Source organism: Coenobita brevimanus, chromosome 58 (assembly GCF_032717465.1).
Source record: "Coenobita brevimanus isolate Jiangsu-jjx chromosome 58, ASM3271746v2, whole genome shotgun sequence".
In the NCBI taxonomy this organism is placed as follows: domain Eukaryota; kingdom Metazoa; phylum Arthropoda; class Malacostraca; order Decapoda; family Coenobitidae; genus Coenobita; species Coenobita brevimanus.
This window is the reverse complement of record NC_137011.1, coordinates 16757321-16779683: the sequence shown is the minus strand read 5'-3', so window position 1 is coordinate 16779683 and position 22363 is coordinate 16757321.

Sequence of the window (22363 nt, the reverse complement as noted above, 5' to 3'; positions counted from 1 at the left end):
CAGACAGTCCACTCCCCCAACCTCTATATGCTCTTGCATCCGTTACACATCTTTGCATCGTTTCATCCACACACATGATCAATCATTGCCTTGCTTTCATTCAGTTCACCATCCACCCTCCTCATCACTCGCCATGTATACCTGTGGATCATTTTGTGCCTGAAGAGGGTATTGACTATCACCAACCCCCTCCTGACACAAATGTCCACTAAAGCACTGCCATTCTCATCTATCTCAGCAGGCACACCCCATTCACCAACTACTCCTTTCACTTTCACATTCCCTACATTCATATCACCAATCAAAAACACTCTCTTATTCCTTTCAAACTTTTCCATGCACACTTCCACATTTGTCCAGAATTCTTCTCTCGCTCTGCTTGCACGATCTTGCATTGGCGCATACACGCACACATTCACCCAATTTTGTAGTCCAACTTTCATTCTTACCCACACAATCCTTAAGCCAACTGATCCATACTCTCTTATATTCTCCTTCCCTCTGTTACTCACAACAATTCCCACTCCTTCTTTTGCCCTCTCATTCTCACCTACTCCTGCACATATACCCCATCCAATACGCCAAATCTCTTACTCTCACCTCCTCATTTAGCTTCAGTTAATCCACATACATCCACTTTCGAACCCTGAAGCACCTGTACAATCTCTCTCTCTTTCACCTCATCATTTGCACCCCTTACATTCCACGTCTCCATCCGTATCATGTCCTTTGTTGTCATCGTTTGGTCAGTCCTGGTCTGAGGCTTCTTGTTCGTATTTTTAGTTAGTTGTTTTCCGGGGAGGGGCACTAACCCTCCGCCAATCGACTTGCTGTCACGGAGGGAACAAGTGTCAGTAGGTTATAAGGTTACCACCCAGCACTGTAAATTATTTCCTGGTTTACAGGAAATCATTTGGCTTGCCATTCGATGTAAAGGTACCCTAAAAACAGGGTACCACTACACTAAGTGAGTGGATGATGGGCGCCCCTCTCCCGGTGATGACTCAGCGAGATACCTGGAACAACTGTCTGACTCACTTCTTCTTCATTTCTGCCACATTCACGGCCTTTCCTCTAACTTTCTCTCTGTCAAGCTCCACCTTTACTCCGCTAAACCTCACCTTCTCTTCCTGACAGAGACTCAGTTCTCTGAGGCAACTAACAGCAAACACTTCTCTGTTTCCTCCTACATTCTCTATACATTTTTCAAAGCCAAAGATGGCTGTTGTGTATATGTACGCATTGACTTATCTTGCTCTCATGTTCCTGAACTTGATCATTGTGAATACTCTCTGGCTTCGGCTTTCCTGTCATTCTCTGACTAAATATATCTGCGCTGTTTACTTATCCCCTAAATCTACTTTGAAAAATTTTTCGACTATCTTACTTCTATGATGGAACACATTCTATCAATTTCCCCTTTCTCTGAAATCTCCATTTTAGGAGATTTCAATGTTCACCACAAACTTTGGCTCTCCTCTCCTTTTACTGATCCACCTGGTGAATAAGCCTCCATCCTTTCTATCCTCCATGACCTAGAGCAGCTTGTACAGCACCCTACCCGTATCCCTGACTGCCTTGGAGAGAGCTCCAACATACTTCATCTCTTCCTTACAACTAATGCTTCTGCTTATGCTGATAATCTTTCCTCTCCGTTGGGCTCCTCTGATCACAACCTTAATACCCTGACCTGCCCTATCGCTCCAGTACAGCCTGTGGACCCTCCAAAGAAATGTCGACTGTGGCACTTTGGAGCTGTGGATTGGGAGGCCCTCAGGCAGTGCTTCTTTGATTTTCCCTGGAATGATTGTTGCTTCCATGGCTGAGAGTCATCTGAGTTTGCTTTGCGCATTACGCAACTTATTTTCTCGCGCATGGAAGCATACATTCCCTTCTCATATCCTTTGACTAATGCAAGAAAGCCTTGCATTAATCATGCTTTTTCTAATGATGTCTGCAATAAGGAAAGGGCCTATAAAAGATACCAGAGCCAAACCACCCAGAGCCAACCCACCCCTGAATCACATCTTGTTTTTGTTTCTACCCGGAATCGTACTAAGTCTGTTCTTCATTCTGCTTAAAATAATTTAAACCATACTAAATGCTCTCAACTTTCCAACTTAAATTCTTCCTGCTCCTTCTGGCACCTTGCCAAAAACCTTTCTAACAACTATACCTCATCATCCTTCCCTCCTCTTTTCTAGTCTGATGGCTCTGTAGCTATTTCTACTACTGATAAAGCAGATCTCTTCACTCAGACTTTCTCCTCCAATTCCACCTTAGACAATGCCGGTGCTGTTCCTCCATCACTTCTCCTCTCTGACTTCCTCATGGCTGACATTAAAATTTCTTCAGCTGAAGTATTTCAGCCATCACTGGCCTTAATATTAACAATGCATGTGGGCCTGATGGAATCCCTCCTTTTGTCCTCAAGAACTGTGCTTCTGTGCTTAGACCCTGCCAAAAGTAAACTCTTTCACCTCTGTCTTTCAACTTGTATATACCTTTCCTTATTGCTGGAAGTTTGCTTTCATTCAGCCAGGCCCAGAGAAGGGTGACCATTCCCAACCCTCTAACTATTGTCCATTTACTTTAACATCCTGTGTCTCAAAGATTTTCCAGTCAATTCTTAACAGAACAAATTTAAAGCAACTTTCTTATCACAACTTTATTTCTGATCGTCAGTATGGGTTCCGTCAGGGACGTCTCACTGGCGATCTTCTCACCTACCTTTCAGTCTCATGGTCATCCTCCTGTCGGGACTTTGGTGAAAGCTTTGCCATTGCACTTGACATCTCAAAGGTTTTTGATCGAGTCTGACATAAATCTTTAATTTCCAAACTGCCTTCTTACGATTTCTATCCTGCTATCTGTGCCTTCATCTATAGCTTCCTTTCTGGTCGTTGTATGTCCACCTTTGTAGACATCCCTCGTTTTTTCTCCTGTATCTATCAATGTGGTATTCCTCAGGGCTCTGTCCTATCCCCAACTCTCTTCCTTTTAATCATCAATGTCCTTCTAAGCTGTACATCTAACCCTATCCACTCGTACGCTGATGACTCCACCCTTCACCTTTCCATTCAGTTCCCGCAACGTCCATCTCAGCAGTTACTTCAACAAACAAGGGATGAGGTTATGGCACACCTAATGTCTGACTAGGCTCGCATCTCTGACTAGGGTAAAAATAATCGTTTTTAATGCATCAAAAACCAGTTTTTACACCTTTCAACCCGACACAATCTCCCGCAGGAGTACCCACTAATGTTTAATAATATCCAGCTGAATCCTTAATCATCCTTGAACATACTTGGGGTTTCATTCACTCGGGACTTATCTTGGAAAGATCATATTGCATCTCTTGTAAAATCTGCTTCCAAGAGATTAGGTGTACTAATCCGACTCCGTACCTTCTTTAGCCCTGCACAGTTGTTGACTTTATACATGGGTTTTATTCGCCCCTGTTCAGAGTACAGCTCTCATGTGTGGGGAGGCTTCCCCCATACAGCTCTTTTTAATATGGTGGAGTCAAAGGCTTTCGTCTCATCAACTCTCCTCCTCTTCCTGGCTTCCTTCAACTTCTGAACTCTTCACTGCACTGTTGCATCTTTAACTCTTTTCTATCACCACTTCATTGGTTACTGCTCCTCTGAACTGTCTGCTTGCATACCCCCACCTGTCCGACGGGTGCGTAGCACTCGTCAGGCAACAAACTCTCATCCCTTTTCTGTCCAACTCTCTAATGTAAGAGATAATCGATACTCCCATTCCTTCATTTATGCAACAAGTCAGCTCAGGAACTGTCTGCCTCTCTCTGTATTTCCTACTTCCCATAATCTCCAGTCTTTCAAACACAGTGTGTCCAGGCATCTCGAAATGAACGGATCTTAATTTTTTTTTTTTTTTCCTGGAAAGAACGGTTTGCTGGCTCCTGGCCTTTGGTTCCTTATTTTTGACATATATATATATATATATATATATATATATATATATATATATATATATATATATATATATATATACATATATCATCTCTTTCTCTCTCTCTGTATATATATATATATATATATATATATATATATATATTCCCCCTACTTACCTGGACCCTACCAATACCCAACCTCCAACCTATACCTAACCTATCTGTACAGTACCTCTCCTTACTTTGGCAGTGTTTTTCGGTCATTCATGGATATATAGACATCAAGACACACATAGGAATGTCCAAAATAATGCTGAACACCGAGAAACTCATGCAAAAAAAAAAAAAAAAACATTGAGAACCAAAAAACACCCTACGTATACACTTCTGTATGTACAGTACCTCTCCTAATTTTGGCACTATTTTCAGGTCAATCTACCATATTTAGACATCACAAAGCACATAGTACTATCGAAAGTAATGCTAAACAATTAAAACCATGAAAAAATCATTGAATACCAAAAAACACTCAATCTATACACTACTGTGTATTTGCATGTCAATCTACCTTATTTAGACATTAAAACACCCATAGGAATATCCAAAATAGTGTTAAACGCCAAGAAAACCTTAAAAAAAACACTGAAAACCAGAAAACACCCTACCTATACATTGCTATATGAACAGTACCCCTCCTAATTTTGGCACTGTTTTCATATCAATCTGCCATATTTAGACATCAAAACACATATAGGAATATCCAAAGTACTACCCAACACCAAGAAAACCATGCCTCCCCCCCCCAAAAAAAAAAAAAAAAAACACTGAAAACCAAATAACACCCTACCAGTACAGTACCAATACTGTATGTACATTACCCCTCCTAATTTTGGTACTGTTTTCTTTCATACTGAGACATCATAATAAACAAAGGATTATCCATGTTAATGCTAAACATCAAGTAAAGAATAATCCTTAAATAACAACAAATCCACAAAAACCTGAAGGCGGCTTGAAAATCAGTTTTTTGTGACAAGTGACTGCTCGTGGGGCTCAAAAATAATTCCACGGACAAACATGCCACCGGAAATTGGTTATATTGGTATAAATGTATTGAAGAGTAAAACTTACCTTCATAGGAGTAGACTGTAGCACCATTCGAGCAGGGCAGTACTCCCGAGGTGGATGGAAAGCTGATTACAGGGAGTGCTGGAGCTCCCGTTTCATCAGCCCTCAGGACTAGTTCCTGACCATCCCCCTTTGCTGAACTTTTTCAGTGTCTCAGTTACACAGAGAGTAGGCCAGCATGCTCTCCAGTACAAATTTCTCTTATCTACACCAAACTACATGCACAGTACACACTACACTTCGTATTCAAAATTCAACTAAAATGGCGTCTCATCACCAAGCCTCGGAGTCCCCAGGGGGGGAGGACCATAAATGCCCCCACCATCCGCCCCTCTCTAAGTGACGACTCGAGGTGCCTCGAACCACTGTCTGACTCTTTTCTTCTTCATTTCTGCAACATTCGCGGCCTTTCCTCTAACTTTCGCTCTGTTGAGCACCACCTCTCCTCCTCTAAACCTCACCTTCTTTTCCTAACTGAGACTCAGCTGTCTGAGGCAACTAACAGCAAACCCTTTTCTGTATCCTCCTACTTTCTCTATACTCATTTCAAAGCCAAAGGTGGCTGTTGTGGATATATACGCAACGACTTATCTTGCTCTCGTGTTCCTGAACTTGATTCTTCTGAATTCTCTACACTCTGGCTTCGGCTTTCCTGTCATTCTCAGACTAAATATATCTGTGCTGTTTACTTATCCCCTAATTCTACTGACTATCAAAAATTCTTGGACTATCTTACTTCTACGATGGAACACATTCTCTCCATTTCTCCTTTCCCTGAAATCTCCATTTTAGGAGATTTCAATGTTCACCACCACCTTTGGCTCTCCTCTCCTTTCACAGATCCACCTGGTGAACAAGCCTACATCTTTTCTATCCTTAATGACCTAGAGCAGCTTGTACAGCACCCTTCCTGTATCCCTGACCGCCTTGGAGAGAGCTCCAACATACTTGACCTCTTCCTCACAACTAATCCTTCTGCTTACTCTGTTAATCTTTTCTCTCCGTTGGGCTCCTCCAATCACAACCTTATTACCTTAACCTGTCCTATCACTCCGGTATGGCCTGTGGACCCTCCAGGGAAACGTCGTCTGTGGCATTTTGGAGCCGCGGACTGGGAGGCCCTCAGGCAGTACTTCTTTGATTTTCCCTGGAATGATTATTGCTTCCATGGCCGGGAGCCATCTGAGTGTGCCTTGCGCATTACGGAGGTTATTCTCTCGGGCATGGAAGCATACATTCCTTTCTCATATCCTTTGACTAATGCAAGAAAGCCTTGGTTTAATCACGCTTGTTCTAATGCTGTCCGCAACAAGGAGAGGGCCTACAAAAGGTACCGGAGCCAACCCACCCCTGAATCACATCATCTTTACGTTTCTGCCCGGAATCGTGCTAAGTCTGTTCTTCGCTCTACTAAGAATAATTTCATCGATACTAAATGCTCTCAACTCTCGAACTCAAATTCTTCCCGCTCCTTCTAGCACCTTGCCAAAAATCTTTCTAACAACTTTACCTCATCATAAATAAGCAACTTTGGGAAAATTGCCTGTACTGAGAGGCAGGTGGCAGTAAAATTTGCCCCATGTTTGGGCATTAAAGTGCTCTGCTATAATATTAATGTCACTTATTTCTCTATTGTTTTTATTAAACAAATCACTCTTACTTACTGTCTTCTTCTTATATATGATTTCTCAAATAGTTTCCCAGCATTTCTTTAATTTTTTGGTGTTAATTTAAATATATATTTTCATTGTGTTTGCGTTCTACATGACATAGCAGTTTCTGCAAAACATTTTATAACTAGAGTATCTGTTCATGTTGTTAACAAATGGTCTTTTAAAAGAAGTTACATATGATTTATTTTCATTTTTTATGGAACGTTTAAAAACCCTTTGACAATCATGGTTTTCTGTTTTTTTTTGTTTTTTTAATAGTTAGATTTTACCTTCACTAGAGGAAAACTTCTTTCAAAACATTCTTTACATGATTTGTGAAACTTTGTAAATGCTTCCTGACAATCGTTTATAGTTAAAACCTCTGTCCAGTTTACATTTTGCAATAGTGAGTGAAGGTTGTCATATTTCTTTTACTGAATATTTGTGTTAATTTAATACCCTGCTTCTTTGCCACTATATTATGTAAATTTATACAAAATGCGGGAAAATGATCAGATAATTACATCAGTTTTTGGTACATCATTTACCAGAGATTCATTGTGTATATTATTACAAAAAATTGTTGTCTATAATATTTGCTGAGTTTCTATCAATTCGGGTTGGTCTATTAATATCGGGCATAAAGTAATTTTGGAACATTACATCTATAAAATCCATAGTTGATTTGTGCATATCAGCATTTAATAAACTTAGGCTATAATCTCCCTTCATATATATAGTTTTAGCTTCACGGTTGAGATCAGAGAAATTACCAATATGCCGGGAATCGAACCCAGGACTCTCAGGTGAGAGTCAGGCAGCATACCACTACACCACGGCCAGGTAAAAGTTAACTCACGTTGTCACAATCTTGTAACCAACGTCCCTCCGCCCCCCACTGTGGGCCTGAAGAGGGTGAGTTAACCCCCTGGCACTCGGGCAAGTAGATGCTTTTAATCTAGCCCAAGCACTTCCGGCAAGTCAGAATGAAGAGAGAACCTGTATTTTTACACAGGAAAAATCGTCATTTCCTGTGTAAAAATACAGGTTCTCTCTTCACGGTTGAGAGTATGCAATATATTAGGTGTTGCAAAAACTTATTTCCATCTGCATTCGGTGGTCTATACATAACACCAAAAACTACATCTTTTTTACTGTTGAATCTCTTTCTATCAGTTTTTACAAACAGTGATTCAATATCATCAATAGTATCAAGTTCGTTCCTAGTTTTACGTTGTAGGTCATTTTTTACATAGATTGACACTCCCCCTCCCGAAGTATGCCCTCGGATATTTTTGAACTACAGATATGTTTCTATTCCTTATAAATTTTTAGTATTATTATTTATCCTCGTTCCCATTACTCCTATAACGCTAAAGCTAATATCGTTAGTCTCTAAATATTGTTTAAGTTCATCTAAGTGACATGGCATGCTAATATGTTCATGTGTAATCGGGAGAAAGATTGATGTTTGTCCATTTTTAGGGATATGAATATATTAAACTCTTCCTAATTATAATACTCAGTAGATAAATTGTTATTTAAGTTATTTAGAAAGTTTAGATCTGAGTCAATATTATAAAATGGAGCCTTTAATTCAGCATTATTTATTTATAATGGATTAAAACCTGTGTTCATGAAATGGTTCACATCAGCATCGTTATGAGATCCTCCTGCTTCTGTCAAACACTTTTGGAAACTAATTCCATCAATAATATTATTAAATGGTAAGATGTTCCCCATGCATTTATCACAAATTACATAAGATTCTGACATTATATTACATAAGAAACAGTTAAAGTTATACATTAGTATAATATTGAGGAGATAGTTACATCATCATCATCATCATCCGGACTTCCCTTCCCACCCCAGGGCAGGGTGAGGAGCAGCAATGTCCAGACAGCCCAAATTACCCAATCCAAAAGGCCACGCCTCCATTCACTCATCATTTAAGCCCCTGGAATCCTGGCTCTACCGGATATTCACTCATCATTCAAGCCCCTGGAATCCTGGCTCCACCAGATACGCCAAAAAAAACATTCACCACGTTCTGTAGCTTCATATAAACGTATCCGACAGAGTCAATCCGGACACTGCCACTTTAAAAAGGGGTGCCAGATCCCTGATCATACACTTCTCTTCGCATTATTCATCCAGCCAGCTCGATCTCTTGTCAATTCCCTAGTCTCACCAACTTCCAAACCTCTCTTCCTCACACACTTATCCACCATATCCCACCACCTTCACCTTGGCCTACCTCGCCTCCTCCCTCCTTGAAATTCGCTCAGATATACCTTTTTCAGCACTCTGTTGTTATCCATTCTCTCCACATGACCCTACCTCCCCAGTACACTCTTTTCGATTCTGGTGTCCACATATTTCCTCACTCCACATCTTTCACAAATCAAATTATTCGTATCCTATCCACCCTCTGTACTCCACATACATTCCTCAGCAGACCCATATTTCACTGCTCTTACTCCTGACTTTTCATTGTCTTGCCACACCATAGTGTCACATCCATATGTTAAAGTTGGCACTAACACTCCCTCATGTAAGCCTTGTGCAGCTGCAACACTCAAGCCTGTGTTTCTTATCAAGGCCTTCATTGAACCTGTTACTTTTCTTCTTTGTGTCACTCTACTTTCCACTTCTTTTGCACATTTTCCTCTCTTTTCTATCACTATACGCAGGTATTTGAACTCTCTCACCAATTCCAGTCTCTGTTCACTGTAACATCTCACTGGGAGTCACCTCTCTCAATAACCAGCACTTTACTATTTTCTACATTTACTCTCAAGGCACGACGCTCACAGACATCAGAAAAACTCTGCACTAGCCTACCATGTTCTTGTCTGGCATTTGCAAGCAGTACTGCATCATCGGCATACAACAAATTTGAGACATTCCATCCATCACCATTCATTACCAACGCCATCCCCCTCTACATTACTCGTGTTTTAACTTCTCTCATCACCCCATCCATATATATATATATATTAAACAATAATGGGGGCATCACACAACCTTGTCGCATGCCCACACCGATCGTGAACCATTCACTTAGATGCCTAATAATCTTTACACATGCTTCACTACCATCATAAAAACTCTTGACGGCATCTATCAGCTTACCATCTGCACCGTACATGTGCAAAACTTTCCACAATCCTTCTTTGTCCACTCTGTTGTATCTTGTTTCCAGATCCATGAATGCCATAAACACCTTATGGTCCTTCTCACAAACCTTCTCTGCTATCTGTCTCAATGCAAATAATTGATCCACACATCCTCTGCTACTCCTAAAGCCACCCTGTTCATCACTCACTAGGACTTCTGATATCTCTCTTACTTTATAAAAATTCTTCTGTACACCTTCCCAACCACACTCAATAAACTTATGCCACAATAATTCTTGCACTCACTTCGCTCACCTTTATTTTTGTACAGGGGTACAATCACAAACTTTTTCCACTCTGCAGGCACAGTTTCACTCACCCATGCCTTCTTACATAATACTTCATTCCTCTCTCTCCACTACACTTAATCATCTCTGCATACACCTCATCAACCCCAGCTGCTTTCCCATTTTTCAGCCACTTCACAGCACTCTTCACCTGTGTGAGTGTCACGTCTCCTGGCACTGCATTCCTTCTCTGCACACCCTCAAAACCAATCATGTTTACAGCCGCTCTGCTCTCTCTATTCCCATTCATCAGGCTTTCAAAATATTCTTTCCATCTGGTCCTTACTTCATCCCCATGGGTTAATAATGTAAACCCACATCCTTCACACCATCACAATTTTTTCCACTTTCACTTCTACATTTCCGCACCTCTTTCCAGAATAACTTCCTATTTTCAGAGTAGTTTGCATACCTCTTTCTTCTTTGATCATCATTTACCTCATTCTTTTTTCTCATCACTAGTTTCATTATTTGCTTCTTTCTCTTAATATATTCAGTTTTTATTTCAACTGAACCTCTGTCCTGTAACCACTTTAGCCATTTCTTTTCCACCACTGCTCTCTTAACCTCATCATCCCACCATACCGTACCTATCTTCTTTGCTGTTACTCTTGCCACACCACACACAGCTTTAGCATTCCTAACTAAGCAGTCCGTATATGCATTCCACAGGCTGTCCAGATCCATTTCATTCCAGTTCACTGATTCTACCTCCTCGCCTACTTTGGTCCTGTATTCATCTAATATTTCTTTGATCCTCAGCTTCTCGACTTTCAGTCTTTCTCCCTGACTGCTTGTCTCTCTCCTGATCCACCTCACTCCTCTCAGCTTGATCTTGCATACCACAATCTATGATCTGACAGACCTCCACATCGTTAGTTACACATTCCAATAGTTACAAATTCCAGTATTTTTTATGTTTACGTAGTCACTTGTCTCAACCTCATAACCTAGAACTTTCTTAAGAGGAAAGATCGTTAACAGTCTTGTTCGATATATGAAGCACGGTCATTTTACTGCTTTGTTTCATTCTCATTTCCATCCTTATAATTTTTTAGAACAATTGTGAATAACCAATAGTTAACATTAGTGCAGGGAAATGTGTAAAATAACAGAGCAACAAAGAAAAATAGTACCTGCAGAAAAGAATAAGTAAGATAGTATAATACAATAATTTAAAAAAAAATAAGTATATGAATATATTCTAGGTAGTTGTGATTACGTGAAAGGGATTTACACATGAGCACTTCTTATTCCTCGGCCCCAAAAATGTAAGATGATTACACGGTATTAACTTATTACGAGCAATGATTCATTGAGTCACACACTCAAACATGTGGACTGAAGCACACTAATATGATATACTGATTTACGCATGCATAGCAACTCTTACACACACGCAAATGCCAATGGACATGCATACATACGCACAAAATCTTTAATTACTTTTATGCATTCACACACCAGGCCCGTGATTTTCAGCAGAATTTTTTTTGGGCTAAACCAAGTGTATATAACTCCTTACTACAAACTTAAACTTTAATCGAAACGTGTAAGTTTGCAGACCATCCGATATTTTTCGGTTTGATTCTACCTAAAAGTTGATGTTTAATGAGGCACTTATGTTTAATGATGGAGGTGTGCATTTAAATAAAAGGCTTCACATTCTGCCAGTCTGAACTTTCAACTCACACTGCGACTTAGTTTAATAATTTGGCCATTTTACATTTTTGTTGCACTATGCTGCACCTTTACCAAGATTGTTCGTTCACGCTTGCGATAGAATACAGGTTGAAATATACCGCCCTGCCTTTATTCTTTTGGAAATGATAAAATTATCATTCAGTTTACGACCAATTTGGATCAAATTCAGAAATATTCGATCAAACACACATGGAGTTATTTGAACTTTCAACAAACTACTCAGAATTTTTCTTCCTTTTAATTTTCAAGTTCAGCCTTATGAGCCCTCAATCTTAATGAAGTTTTGGCAAATTAATATATAGAAAACATTCGTGGGCTATAGCCCCCCTAGCCCCCCAGAAATGACGGCTCTGTACACAATTATTTCCGTTAGAGATAAAGAACATATTTCACTCTCTGAGTTAAGCTGTGTGTGATAGTGATTAGTTCAATGATAGACTGACAAAAGTTTTAAGGGAATCAGCTGAGGTAGTTGAGAAAGCAAATATAACAAAGATCAACTAGTATTCAAAACGACCTTCAAATTCTTGAAAAGCAGATATGAGATGAAAGTAAACACAAAGATAGATGAAACAGAAAGAGCAGAAGCTTATCAACAAGAGGCAGGCAGAAGAAAAGGGAGAGAAAAACATTGATCATATCAAAGAAACTATGAAAAATGAAACTGGCTGAAACAGGCCCAAAATATAAGCTTCCTGGGTAAGCAACATAGTATTTCACTGAAAAACAAAAATAGAGAAGTCATTAAGTACAAAGAGATGATGAGGACAGCTGAATTATTATACAAAGAACAGTATGCACCAAAGAATTTGTACTGATAGGTAACTTTAGCTGACACAATTAAAATACCACAGGTAACAACAGATGAAGAAAATTTACCACTTAAAAATATCAAAAAAGGAAGGCCCAAGGAGAAGATGGAATAATAGCAGATTTACTGTCGGATACAGGAGAAGTTCAAAACCTGCTACCTCATACATTTACTCGATTTTAAAGAAAACGAAAATTTCCAAAACATATTTCCAATACAACAGTTATTTTGCTGCACATGAATGGTGTATAAAAAAATCGGAGTAACTATCGACCTATCAGCAAAATCTTCACTAAAGTCCTTATGAACAGAATAGGCTAACTAACCTCGTGAGCAGGCAGGATTCCGAAGCGGCTATACGACAACAGATCATCTACACACAACGAATCAGCTAATTAAGAAAGCAAGAGAATATTATGAAACAAAGACATTTGGGGGCCGAATGCTAAACGCCCACCTAAATATGCAGTTGGGCAACATACACACACACACACACACACACACACACACACACACACACACACACACACACACCGAATAAAACCATATCGTCTTGTCTTCCCCTCTAAAGGCGGGAGAAGAAAAAAAAAGCGCCAACTCTACGGAATTCATTCACCATGTTTCAAACAAATCAATCCATACATAAAAATATATGGCAGATGGCATTCGATTGTCTGACCAAATCCTCACCAAAAGTAATAGGCTTCTGCATATCCACATATTTGCTATTTCCTTAACGTTTCATGAAATTTCGTGTACAACTTTTCGAGATAATTTTGCCAAAGGTACACACACACACACACACACACACACACACACACACACACACACACACACACACACACACACACACACACCTGGTGCAGTGGTAACGTTCCCACTTGCCAACTGGTGGACGGGAGTTCGCGCCTCGCTCAGGTTGCGAAAAGTTTCACTGACAAAGTGGGTGGTTACTGTCCCCCTCGAGCAAGGGGACGGGTGTGTGCGTGTGTGAAAGTCACAGCCTTGCCCTTAGATCGGACTATATGAGCTCTCAGCTCCCTTCCGGGAGGGTACAAGCTGACGATCACGACCATCAGGTGATCCTGACCGACCCGGTGAATTATTACACACACACACACACACACACACACACACACACACACACACACACACACAGACATACTATATCGCCTTGCCTTGCTAAAAGCGGGCAATAATAAACCATTGTGTTTTGGTTTTGTCTATTATGAAAAGGTTTTCGACCCAATGATGCACGTATCTGTTACAAAATTATTGCAGGGACAAAGAGAGAATGAGTACATTGTAAATCTACTTGAGACATATACAGAGAGGGAACTGCTACAGTTCAGTTATATAGAGATTCAGCATAAATGAAGATCGAGAAAGGAGTGCGTCGGGGATATTCAGTTTCACCAAAGTTATAAAATATGCTTTGAAAGTATTTTCAAAAGGCTAGATTAGAAAACAAAGGAGTAAGCAAAAATGGAGAATGCTTAATCCATTTAAGATTTGCAGATAACAGTGTCCTAATTTCAGTACCAGCAGAGACATTGCGGGAAATGTTAAATGATCTAAAACTGACTAAATCAATGGAAAAGAAACTAATCTGTTTTCAAAGTGCAAATGGAGAGGTCAATGTTGGGGACATCTCTGAGCCATCAACTAGGGTGAGAGAATAAACTAACAACAAGGACATTACAAAAATACCAAGAGAACAGAAATGGTGGTGAGCAGATCATGTGGCAAGAATATGGGATTTCTGAGGGGGCAAGAGGCTGACTGATTGGAATTCAACAAATTGTACATGTATTAGAAAACAACCAGACAGAGGGCGAGAGATGAAATGCAGAAATTTGCAAGTAAAACCGGGAAGATACTGGCTCAGTCAGGGAATTCGTGGAGAAGGTTGGGGAGGCCTTTGTTCAGTGGACTTGCAATGGCTGATATATAACTCACTCGATGTAGTGCTGCTCTCGGGTGTCTGCCCTTTCCTCTTCTTCATTCCTTCCATCCTCTTCTGTCTTTCTTTCCTTCAGTCTTTCCTCATCCTTCTGCCTACGAGTAACTTTACACTCCCTCTTCTTTCTTTCCTTCATTCTTTCCTCTTCCTTCTGCCTGTGGGTGACTCTAGGCTGAGTGACAAGCCAGATAGTTTCCTGCACACCAGGAAACCATTTACTACGCTGAGTGGTAACAATATATCCAAGTTTTGGCGCCTGGTGGTTTAGTGAGTAATTATTGTGTTCCAGTCGGATTGAGCCAGTGAAGGTTTCTTTCCAAGGGGTGGTTGGGGTTTATTGCTCACGTAATGCCACTCAGGGATGAGTGAGGCTTGTCACTCTCATTTTAAATGTCAGGACCAACTACTCAGCCACGGGCTCCTACGCTCCTCATGGGGTAACGTAGGAGTGGCTGATGGATGTTGTTACATAGCCTATGATTTCATCATCCTTTGTATAATTCTAATGTACAGTATGCTGCATGTTTGATCACGATTCGCCTCGTGCCTTCCATAGTGACCAGGCTTGCGTGTTCTACCTCACTCCCCCCTTCTCCCCTTATAGTAGAGTAAGTCGTTCTTTCTGTTGTTCACAGCAGGAGTGTCAACTCTTCGTGCTCTGTCCCCTCATTTGCGCGTCCTTCTTGCAAGTTGAATCAAGCTCTGCCGCCCCCTATATAATGAGCTCAGTCTCTGCATTAATTGCAACCTAGATCTACTCCTCATTTGGTTCACATCTCTGTTCTCCCCTGTATAGTGTATTATCTTTGTGAGTGCTCAGGAAGTCTCCAACCATCTAGCTGCTGTATAATTTGAGTATAAGTGTTGTTACCATTTTTCTTGTACTGTATGGCCTAAGTTGTTAATTCGTAGGCCTGGTAAGGTTTTTGTGATTCATGTAAGATGATTCATGTAAAGTTTTTAATATCAGCCAGTTTGAGTAATGTTTTGTTGTGTTGTTGTTGATGATTCCTCATTATCGAGGAGACCGGGCCTTGCTGTAGCCCGGTTGGTGGTGTTTGTCTTGAGTAAGGTAAGGGGGAAGACAGGCCCTGGGGAATGCCCAGCACACACGCCCTGTCTCCTGGCTGAGTTGCGGTGTGTGTGAGTGTTTTGTAACTGTGATAATATTATATCTTACTTTAACTGAGCATTATCCGGTTTTATCATTTTATCAGGGCTGACTTAGATAAATTTACTCTTGCTAATTTCGTGTTAATAGAGGCTATTGCAGTTAACCATATATTTAACCTGTTTTTTGCCATTACATTATCCTTATCAGTCCTGAATGTTTAGTTGTTAGTTTGAGCATTAAACTTTAACTTGTAATTTTACTTAACTCTTTTGTTTTGAACCTGGAACTTTGCAGGACAGTAGTGATTTTAGTATTCTCACTTGAAGTGTTCATTATCTCTCTCTGTTCCGTAACATAAATTTGGCGACCTCTTATCAGGATATTCAGGATATTATCATAAGGATATTGCTTGATATTTTGTGACTGTGATTTATTCATGATGTCTACTATTACTACTCTTGATGAAGCCAAAGATTTTTTGTCAAATGTGCAAACAGTATGTGATGCAGAAAACAGAACAAAGAATGAACTTAAGCTTGTTGCTCAACAATTGGGAATTGCTGTTCACTCTCATCATTCCAAAGATCAAATTGTTGGCATGATTAATAAAGGCTTGTTTGATGTAACTCCTCTAGATGAGCAAATGCAGATTGAAATAGCTAAGTTACAGCTAGCCCTGCAGGAGGCTCGTGCTAAGGAGGCTGAGTTTCAGGCACGTGCTAAGGAGGCTGAGTCTCAGGCTCGTATTCAGGAGGCACAGGCATAGGCTGAGTCTCAGGCTCGTATTCAGGAGGCACAGGCACAGGCTGAGTCTCAGGCTCGTGTTCAGGAGGCACAAATTGAACTTGCTAGGATTCAGGCAGACCATGAGTATCGCATGAAATAAGGTGGAACTGGATCATCTAGCTCTAATGATTTTGATGTGGCTAAAAATGTTAAACTAGTCCCTCCTTTTAATGAATCTGATTTAACAAAGTATTTTCAGTTGTTTGAGAGGGTAGCTACAGGTTTTAATTGGCCCAAAAAGTATTGGCCAGTACTCCTTCAAACTGTTTTCACCAGTAAAGCTCAAGTAACTTATGCATCTTTGCCTCAGGATCAATCTGATAATTATGATGTAGTTAAGAGCTTGATTCTTAAGGCCTATGAGCTTGTTCCTGAAGCCTATAGAGTAAAATTTAGGACAATTTAAAAGCAAGATAAGCAATCCCATATTGAGTATGCAAAAATCAAAGAAGATCTGTTAGAGCAGTGGTTAAATTCTAAGCATGTAAATTCTGATTTTGATAAATTTAAGCAGATGATTTTGATGGAGGACTTCAAAAGGTGTATTAATAAAGATGTAAGCCTATATCTTGATGAGAAAAGAATAGATAATTTGTCTGATGCTGCAGTTTTAGCTGATGAATATGTTCTCTCACACAAGAGATATTCTAAAGAAAAAAGGAAAGCTGAGAGTAAGTACGTTGCCTCTACTCAGAGTATAGGTAACACGAAAGAGAATAAAGATGATGTTTCTCAGGAAGTAAATACCAGCTTCACCTCTAGATTTCAGAAAAGTAAATGTACTTATTGTAGTAAGCTTGGTCATACTACGGAGAAATGTTTCAGGAGACAGTGTGATGTGAACAAAAAGGAGTCTTTAAATATTCAGTCAATTGGTCCAATGTCCAACCTTGAGAGTTCCCAGAATTCTTTAACCGAGTTAACTGAACCTAATTTGAGGGGTAAATTAAATTCTCATGATGAAGCTCCTCTTTTGGGCAGTAACGTGGGTGACACTCTCAAGAGTTCATGTGCTAATTTCCTGTCTGATGGTTTTGTCAGTCCTCTGGACAGTAATGACAGGAAATCAGTTCAAATATATCGTGACACAGGTGCTTGCCAATCCCTTATGCTGACCAGTGTTCTAGGCTCTAATGTTAATTCCTCTGATGAAACTGTAATCTTACAAGGTGTGGGGAATAATTACTTCTCTGTCCCTCTGTGCAGAGTGAATTTAGAGTCTGGTTTTGTTAATGGTTCCGTTATGCTTGGGTTGGTTGAGACACTCCCAATATCAGGTGTAACTTTCTTACTTGGAAATGATATTGGTGGAAGTCAAGTGTGTCCAGCTCCTCAGTTGTCTAGTGAACCAGTGACTGCGACCCAGGATTGTGATATCCCTGATGTGTTCTCTGCATGTGCTGTCACTAGGGCTAAGTCTAAAGTTACTGGTGACTTAGAGGATAATGATGATGATGATGTTATCCTAGCTGACACTTTTCTTGCTAATTTAGACCACTCACCAGATGAGGCAGTACCCTGTAGTGTTGATAATTTGTTTCGTCATGAGTTGGTTGAGTTGCAGGTTGCTGACCCAGTTGAAAGGTCTAGCTAACTCTGCTTGCAGTGAGGAAGACCCAGCTGGTGTTTCTACTTGTTATTATATAAAGTCAGGAGTACTTATGAGAAAGTGGAGACCCCCAACAGCATCAGCCGACTGTGAATGGGAGGTTGTATATCAAGTTGTCATCCCTCGTGTTTGTAGGCAGGATATCATTAGAGTGGCTCATGATTCCAGTTTGGCAGGACACCTTGGAGTGAGGAAGACTGTGGCACGCATTTTGAAACACTTCTACTGGCTAGGTATCTTCAGAGATGTTTCCTGGTATTGTAAGTCTTGTCACACCTGTCAAGTTGTGGGGAAGTGTAATCAGACCGAAAAGGTTGCACCTCTAGTTCCCATTCCTCCTTTTGAGGCGCCATTCACCCGTGTGTTGGTGGATATTGTGGGCCCTCTTCCTAAGACTTCTTCAGGATTTTCTTATGTGTTGACCCTGATTGATATGGCTACTTGTTATCCTGAAGCCATTCCACTTAGAAATATCTCAGCAAAGAACGTGGTTAAGGAAATGCTAGGGTTTTTCACCAAGTTTGGTCTGCCCAAGGAGGTGCAGTCAGACCGGGGAAGTAATTTCATGTCAAATGTTTTCAAGCAGTCTGAAAGAGTTGGGCATCACCCAGATCACGTCTTCAGCTTACCATCCCCAGACCCAAGGAGCGTTGGAGAGATATCATCAAACACTCAAATCGATGCTCAGGAAATACTGTTTGGAACATCAGAAAGACTGGGATAAAGGTCTTCCATTCGTTGTATTTGCCGCAAGAGAATCTCCAAATGAATCACTGGGCTTCTCACCCTTTGAACTACTGTTTGGCCATGAAGTAAGAGGACCCCTTAAGCTACTCAAGGAATGCTGGCTGTCGGAGGAAGATGACGTCAACCTGCTGGAGTATGTGATGAAATTCAAAGAACGGCTGTCCACTGCTTTACAGCAGGCGAGAGAGAATTTAGGAGCTGCTCAGGAGAAGATGAAGATTTGGTATGATAAGAAGTCCAGGCTACGCCACTTTCAGCCAGGAGATCAGGTTTTGATTCTGCTACCGGTGCATGGGCAACCTCTTCAAGCCAAGTTTAGTGGTCCTTATTTCGTGGAGAAGAAACTCGGTGATGTCAACTATGTCATCGCCACACCAGATCGTAGAAAGAACAAGCAACTTTGTCATATCAACATGCTAAAGTTATATCACAGGCGGGACGAAAATAACCCAGTCTGCACTGTAGCTGTTCCACCCGAGTCTGCAAGTGAAGTTCTCTCATGCAGTATGAGCCTGAGTGATAGTTTGGGGAAGAATCCTGATATCATGAATGATCTCCAGACTAAGCTTTCTCATTTACCTTCCGAGGAAAAGCAGGAGTTTTCGGCATTACTGCAGGAGTACCCACAAGTGTTCTGTGACAGTCCAGGAAGAACCACTGTGTTGATGCATGATGTCGATGTTGGAGACGCAAAGCCAATTAAACTGCCTCCTTACCATGTGAATCCAGTGAAAGTTCCTCTCATCCAGAAGGAGCTTGGCTACCTGTTGGACCACAAGATGATTGAGCCGTGTCAGAGCGAGTGGAGTTCTCCTGTCACTCTAGTCCCTAAGCCAGGTGGGTCGCAGCGGCTTTGCGTCGACTGCAGACGTGTTAATCAGATAACCAAAACAGACACTAACCCTCTCCCTCGCGTGGAAGATTGCAAAGACAAGATCGGAAAGGCTAGGTACATTAGTAAGTTTGATTTGTTAAAGGGATACTGGCAAGTACCTATGACTGAACGTGCTAGGGAGATCTCATGTTTTGTAACACTAGGAAAGACTTTTGCATGTTCTGTAATGCCATATGGTATGAAGAATGCACCAGCCACTTTTCAGAAGCTCATGAATGTTGTAACAGAGGGTTTGGCAGGGTGTGTTGTTTATATTGATGATGTATTAATCTTCAGTGACAACTGCAAAGATCACCTATGCCATGTCAGTAAATTTCTTGAGCGTTTGGTTCAGGTTAATCTTGTAGCTAATTTATGAAAGTGTGAGTTTAATCAAGCTAAAGATCAGTACCTTGGGTATGTAATTGGTGATGGACAAGTTGCATCACCAGGAGCTAAGGTTCAGGTTATAAGTGATCTTCCCAGACCTAAAAGTAGGAAAGCGCTACAAAGATTTTTGGGAATGGTAGGTTATTACAGGAGATTTGTTTTTAACTTTTCAATTCTTGTATCACCACTTACAGACCTACTGAAAATGAGAGTTAAATTTATCTGGACCGATAACTGTGAATCCTCTTTCAGCAAACTTAAAGCTATCCTATTAAGTCAGCCAGTGCTCGCTACTCCAAATTTTGCTAAGCCTTTTAAGATGGCTGTTGACGCAAGTGATACAGGAGCTGGGGCTGTTTTGCTGCAAGTTGATGATCAGGGTATTGAACATCCTGTATCTTATTACAGTAAGAAGTTCACTCCACCTCAAAAGAACTACTCAACTATTGAGAAAGAGCTTTTGGCCTTGATTTTGGGTTTACAGCATTTTTCATTTTATTTGTGTTCTGGTTTTGACCCCATAGTCATTTATACCCATCATAACCCATTGAAATTCCTTAAAAAGTTTAAAGATAAAAATCAGAGATTGACAATATGGAGTCTACTTCTTCAGGAGTATTCATTAGACATACGACATGTCAAGGGGAAAGAAAATGTTATTGCAGATTGCTTATCTAGACTTTAGACAGATTGTTTTAGAGTAATAAGAAATTTCCTTTGTAAATTTCTTTTTCTTTGTGGGGAGGTGTTACATAGCCTATGGTTTCATCATCCTTTGTATAATTCTAATGTACAGTATGCTGCAGGTTTGATCGCAATTCGCTTCATGGCTTCCATAGTGACCAGGCTTGCATGTTCTACCTCACTCCTCCCTTCTCCCCTTATAGTACAGTAAGTCGTTCCTTCTGTTGTTCAGAGCAGGAGTGTCAACTCTTCGACCTCTGTCCCCTCATTTGCGCGTCCTTCTTGCAAGTTGAATCAAGCTCTGCTGGCCCCTATATAATGAGCTCAGTCTCTGCATTAATTGCCACTTAGATCTACTCCTCATTTGGTTCACATCTCTTTCCTCCCCTGTATAGTGTATTATTATTTTTGTGAGTGCTCAGGAAGTCTCCAACCATCTAGCTGCTGTATAATTTGAGTATAAGTGTTGTTACCATTTTTCTTGTACTGTATGGCCTAAGGTGTTAATTCGTAGGCCTGGTAAGGTTTTTGTGATTCATGTAAAGTTTTTAATGTCAGCCAGTGTGAGTAGTGTTTTGTATCAGTGATAATATTATATCTTACTTTAACTGAGCATTATCCGGTTTTCTCATTTTATCAGGGCTGACTTAGATAAATTTACTCTTGCTAATTTCGTGTTAATAGAGGCTATTGCAGTTAACCATATATTTAACCTGTTTTTTGCCATTACATTATCCTTATGAGTCCTGAATGTTTAGCTGTTAGTTTGAGCATTAAACTTTAACTTGTAATTTTACCTAACTCTTTTGTTTTGAACCTGGAACTTTGCGGGACAGTAGTGATTTTAGTATTCTCACTTGAAGTGTTCATTATCTCTCTCTGTTCCGTAACAATGTATATAGATCTATCTATCTATCTATCTATCTATATACAGTATATTTATTAGGGTGGTCTTTATTTTCAAAGTTGTAAATTTTTTATGAGCCATCCATCGCTTTTGCTTCTCTGGACACAAATACTCTCCATGCAAAATATCAGTCTACCACTGTAGTATTTACTGGTGCCCCAAAGACCCAGAAGTTCACACTCTGTGCCATTTGTACCCCACCAGCCCCCTTACAGTAAAAGTATCAGCTTCTTGTTGGGGGGATGTCTTGGGAACAGATCTCCCACTCTTTGTTGCCTAATTTGAGAGGTCATGGCTGCCTTTTGAGTGTCTGGGAATCACTGAGAATGAGCCTTTATGACCTGGAACAGGAATTGCTATGCTTCTCGTCTTTGGTGATGACAGGGAGTGCAACTCTTCGTTCAGCGAGGTTGTTTGTGTCTTTCAGTGACTAAACACATTCCTTGGCTTTCTTGTAGTCATCTTGTTCAACCCACGTGGATTGATCGACATTCAGGATCCCATTGGAAGAGCCAAGGAAGAATGGAAGGCAGTGAGTGGTGCTCATAACGAAATCAGGGAGGTTCATCACTCGAATGACAGCCATATACAACTCCAGAGTCCTTC